The sequence below is a fragment of the Alligator mississippiensis genome, chromosome 11 (genome assembly GCF_030867095.1).
Source record: "Alligator mississippiensis isolate rAllMis1 chromosome 11, rAllMis1, whole genome shotgun sequence".
NCBI classification, from domain to species: domain Eukaryota; kingdom Metazoa; phylum Chordata; order Crocodylia; family Alligatoridae; genus Alligator; species Alligator mississippiensis.
Window position 1 is genome coordinate 60,292,834 of NC_081834.1, and position 5,344 is coordinate 60,298,177.

The window sequence follows — 5,344 nt, forward strand, 5'->3', positions numbered from 1 at the left end:
ACACCAGGCAAGAACAGCCCCTCACCCAGCTCTCATCCAGCCCCGAGAAGCAGCAGTTCTTGTGTTCTTGTGGAGGAGGCGTCCGAGGAGGAGCAGACATTAGGTTTGGATACTTTTTAATTAGGAAAACTGCAATCAAGCCTGCACAGCTGCGTCACCGCAGGAACTGAGAAGGTGCCAGGCCAGAACAGAGCATGGGACAAGGGGGCGTTGAGGCGGCAGCCTGTACCCACCACAGAGCAGGCGCAGGCAGGCTCCTGGGGGCCAGGACTGGAGCACAGACCTGCAAGCAATGAGGGCCCATTCCAGGGGCATCGGGAACAGCTGCTGCTCCCTCTGTACCTGGAGGCTGCAGCCAAAGCCGTGGGGCAGACCAGCTCCTCGGTCTGTGGGCTGAGTGTGCGAGTCTGTCAGTCCAGTGGCGTGACCAGTGGGAGGCAAGTGCGAGCGAGCTCCAGGTGCAGGTTTAGAGGAGGCACCACAGTGGCAGCTCCTGGGGAGCCCACACTGCCACAGCAGCAGCCACGGCAAAAGGACACTGAGTGGTGGTGGCAGCAGGAGCAAGGGCCTTTGAATCACTAGAAAGGCAAGAAATGCACACACGTGCATGCATGCATGTGCTCTCTCACACACACATACACACACACACATGCAGACACTCTCTGGCATCTCTGCCCAAGGTAGAGAAGTTTTCAGTTTTGCCTCAGTGACACTCCAATGCCGTGAGGGGTTTGGGGAAAGGTCAGGATGGGATGGCAGTCCCTCTACCCATTCCCTCTCTTCTCCTCTCCATCACTCACATTCATGCTTCCTCCTGGTGACCACATGCAGAACGATGATCCCAGGGACCAGGACTGCCAGCACCCGCAGCAGGACAAGCCCCTTGGTGCGGCAGTAGGACAGCGATGGGCACCTGGATAGCTCAATACACGTGTAGGAGTTAGGTCAGCTTGGAAACAAAAACCATGGAGGCAGCTGGAGCTCAGGCTCCAAAGCACTTGGCTCAGGCCAGGCCAGGGGTAGCATGGGGACTCCCAGGTGCTCAGTCATCAAATCCCTGCGTAAGCTGCTGCTGTGTTGGGGGTCTGTAGGGCACACCCAGTGCGCGTGCGGCTGACACGAGCAGCACTGAGGTCAGGACGGAGCACAGCACCCAGCACCCGCTAGGCAGCCGCAAGTGCAGGACGCGTGGGAACAGCAGGCTGGCAAGCAAAGAGTGTCCTTCTGCAGCCCAGCAATGTGGGCGCTCTGGGGGCTCCCTGCTAAGAGCAGCATTTCCACACTGTGTAATGGAAACAGTCCTGGCCTGACAGCCCGCGTGAGCCAGAAAGAGGCCCTGGCAGGCCTTCAGCATGACGACACTGGGCTGAAATCCCTACAGGTGCAGAGGGATGCCCACGGAGGTGGTGGAGGCGGTCAATGCTGGTCATGAGGAGGATGGAGAGAGAACTGGAGGGCAGCAAGCAGCAAGGGGGAGATTAAGATTATTTTGAAAAACAAATTAATTTTGTCACAATCTTTTCATGATTCATGTTTGCTTGCTTGCTTGAACCCTGGCTGCCTGGCACCTTGAATGGTGCATATCCTGGTGCAGGGCAGGACCACTCAGCTCGGCTGTGTCTGATGCAGCTCCCAAACTCAGACGCTCCAAACAAGCTAAGGGTGCAGCAGAGGATTGTAGCCAGGACAAGCAGGGTCTGTAATGCCTCCTGACAAGTGCCCTGCCAAACGCACCCCCGTGAGGCTTGTACAAAAAGGATGTGGCCAAGTTGGAGAGAGTAAATGGCTGTGGGACTGGGGGGCAGGATTTGTAAGGAGAGGCTAAGGGAACTGGGTGTATTGAGTTTGGAAAAGAGAAGACTGAGAAGGGATTTGATAGCAGCCTTTACCTACCTGGTACGGTTAAGGGCTTGCAGACCAAGCCCTACGAGAAGAGACTAGGGCACCTGGCTGGACCTTTTCAGCCTCCGCAAGAGAAGGTTGAGAGGAGACCTTGTGGCTGCCTATAAGTTCATCACGGGGGCACAGAAGGGAATTGGTGAGGCTTTACTCACCAAGGCGCCCCCGGGGGTTACAAGAAATAATGCCCACAAGCTAGCAGAGAGCAGATTTAGACTGGACATTAGGAAGAACTTCTTCACAGTTCGAGTGGCCAAGGTCTGGAACAGGCTCCCAAGGGAGGTGGTGCTCTCCCCTCCCCTGGGGGTCTTCAAGAGGAGGTTGGATAAGCATCTAGCTGGGGTCATCAAGACCCAGCACTCTTTCCTGCCTACGCAGGGGGTCGGACTCGATCATCTCTTGAGGTCCCTTCTGACCCTGACATCTATGAATCTCTACCTGCAGGGTGGTTTCAAAGAGCACAAAGCTGGACTGCTCTCAGTGGCCACAGATGAAAGAAGAAGGCACAAAAGGCTCAAAGTTGAGCAAGGGAGGGTTAAGTTGGATGTTAGTAAAACCTCCCTCCTTATGAGGGTGGTGAAGCACTGGAACTGGTTACTTAGAAGAAGCCTCTGAACATATGTTCACTGCCTTCTCATCTGCACCTTGGTTAAAGATTAACAAGACCACCCCAGGAGGGACTTGAACCCACAATCCCTGGCTTAGAAGGCCAGTGCCTTATCCATTGGGCCACTGGGGTTTCTTGGTGTCCTTTTTCCCCAAGGATGGGCTTCCCTGCCTGCGCCCATGTGTTCTCAAAACAACGGTGGACAATGAATGCTTTTCTTCTGGCACTGCAGAAGGACTGCCATTTACTGGGTGACACCACAGATCCTGCATCCAGCCTCCCGTGTCACACGGTGCTAGACAGCGGATGCTGAAAGGCAGAGCAAACCGGGTCAGACCAAGGTATTTTGCACAGTTCCTCTTCCACTTGCAGCCTCCATTGTTTAGGGTCTAGGACGCTGCGATTCAGAGGCTGTCTGCTCTAGAAGCAGCTCCTGGGTGGCACCATGCTGTGCTGGACGGCAACGCGCTTCTCTTCACCCCCAGAAGCCAGGTTCCTCTCCTGCTCGTTGGCCACCTGCTCCTGCTCGCCCACCTCTGCTGCTCACATGCCTCCCTCTCCTGCTCTCCTGCTCCTGCCACCGGGTGCCAAGCCGGCAGGTTGGCCAGCCACTCCTCCATGACGGTGCCCAGCTGCCCAGCAGGAGGGTGCTGTCCTACGCCTGGTGCTGGTGGAGACGGTGCATTCAGAGGGTCTGGTCATCGGGGCACCATTCCTCATGCTGCATCCCCGGTGGCAGCTGGTGCCTCTCCCCCACGCACAGCTGCTGGACCTGCAGAGCGAGGACACTGTGGACACTTGTACATGTGTCACTACGGCAGTGTTGTTCTTGCACCATGATGTAGTACTTCCTTCTGCAAGTGTTACATCATGGCGCAGTAACAGCCCATAGTATGCCGTTATGTGTGGCACACTGTTATTTTTAGCAGAGTGCTACACCAGGGGAGCACGTTGCTGTGGTGACATGCTGTTGGTTATGTGTAGACACCTGCAGACGCTACATCACTGTAGTGTGTTGCTACGGCAACCTAGCGTCACACGTAGACATGCCCTGTAACAGGGGACTGTAAGGGGTTGCAGTGGAAAGGACTGTGACGTGAAGGACAAGACGATTTGTGGGCAAAGGGGAAAGGGGCCAGAGGGAAGAGCTGCTTCCCGAGGGTCCTGGGCTGAGAAGGGTCAGGGCTTTCCTTGTGGGACTGCTCCAGGGAAAGGAGAGGCCAGGTTCAAAGCTTGGCCAGTTAGAGGAAGGGCATCCCTCATTGCCTGAGAAGGCAGGGAGGAGGAGAAGACAGAGCCTCTTTTTGAGAGACTGCAACCTCTCGGAGGTAAGGGGCACTAGACCCAGGGACTCTGCACCACCCAGCCTTAGATCGGGGTCGTGCGTGTATAGGTGCCCAGGGACCATGGGAAGTTAGCCAGGCAGCCCCTGTCATGGGTGGCCACTGCACAAGCCCTCCATCCCCACTCCCTCCACGGGGCAGGTGGCCCGCTTGGCTCTTGTTGCAGGCAGCCTGCCTTCCTGATCCCCTCCCCAGGCCAGGCCAGGGCTGGCCCTTGGTAGCACCTGCCAGGCTTGCCGTCGACCAACTCCTTCCCTTCTCCTCTGCACGCCAAGCACTTTGCTCCCATGGAGGCAGGCTCATGCCGCCCAGGGTCACAGGGACTAGGGCTCCCACTCATCTGGGACACCAAGGCGGTGATGCCCCTGTTCTCTCCCCGGTATGTCTCATCAGAAAGCTGGGATGGGGCATTACCCCCGCTGTGCCCCAAGCGTGCCCCTACTGAGACTTCCCAGGTCATGCCACATGGAGCTGTTTGAGCACACCGAGGGGTGCCCAACCCTTATGCCCTCCTGCAATGGTGCCCCGGGTGCACATGAGAACCTGTTGCAGGGCTCTGCACTTCAGTGGTGCCCCGGGCAATCCCACACTTCCCCGCCGTGTGTGTCGCTGCCTGGAGGGCTTCTTCTGCCTGTGATACGAGGCCCTGACCCCGCAGCGGAGGTGGAGATCACCGGTGCCATCAGTGAGTTTCTCTGCACGTGACAGCAGGGGACAGCGAGGCCAGGCAGGGAGAGAAGAAGAGGGGAGGGCGAGGAGAGGAGAGGAGAGGATGGGAAGGGGGCCTGTGTGGGGCCCCTAGAGCCAGGCCTGCAGCCAGGTGTGGGCCTGTGAGGTGGCATGGGCACTGGTGGCCACAGTGCCCCCCACCCCTCACAGCCATCCTCCACGCGATGGGCTTACCAGCTGGGCATGGCAGGTGGTCCTGGCAGGTGGCCTTGGCGCTTGGTGGCGGGGAGGCGGTCTGGCTGCTTGCGGGGTGCTGGGTGGCAGAGGCCCACCGCCTGCCACACGGCCACTGACCCCCTCCAGGAAGGAGCTGGAGCTGGAGCTGGCCGTGGGCGGTGTCCTCCCTGGCCTTTCCTCTGTGCTATGGCTGTGGGGAAGATATCAACCCGGGCATCAGCACTGGATGAGGAAGCCAGGGGCAGGGAGGACACGGGACACGGGTGCTGCCGGCCTGAGAGCTCTTGTCTTGGTCTTCTCTGCAGGTCTGGTCTGGTGCGGGGGCTTTGGCAGACCTCCAGTGCTTGAATAGATATGCTGCCCATGGCCTGGGTCCCTGCGAGTGAGGATGCTGGGTGGCTCCTGCATGCAGGGCATGGTGCTGCAAGCTATTCTGGACCATCTCTTGTGCTCAGTGACCATCATTCGCAGCAGCCATGCACCCTTCACTGCTCAGAGAAGAGCATTGGCCCACCTGCCCTGGCAGAACTGCCGCTGCACCTCGGCATTGCCCCAAATCACCAGAAGGTCTGTGGTCTCTTCTGCTGCC

The 5,344-nt window shown here is 58.2% G+C and overlaps 1 non-coding gene across 1 annotated transcript; it reads right to left on the reverse strand.

Moving 5' to 3' along the window:
* Positions 1 to 2,565: 2,565 nt before the first annotated feature.
* On the reverse strand, positions 2,566 to 2,638 carry TRNAR-UCU (transfer RNA arginine (anticodon UCU)). The gene has a single exon. It is a non-coding gene; the product is annotated as a tRNA-Arg (tRNA).
* Between the last annotated feature and the right edge of the window lie 2,706 nt (positions 2,639 to 5,344).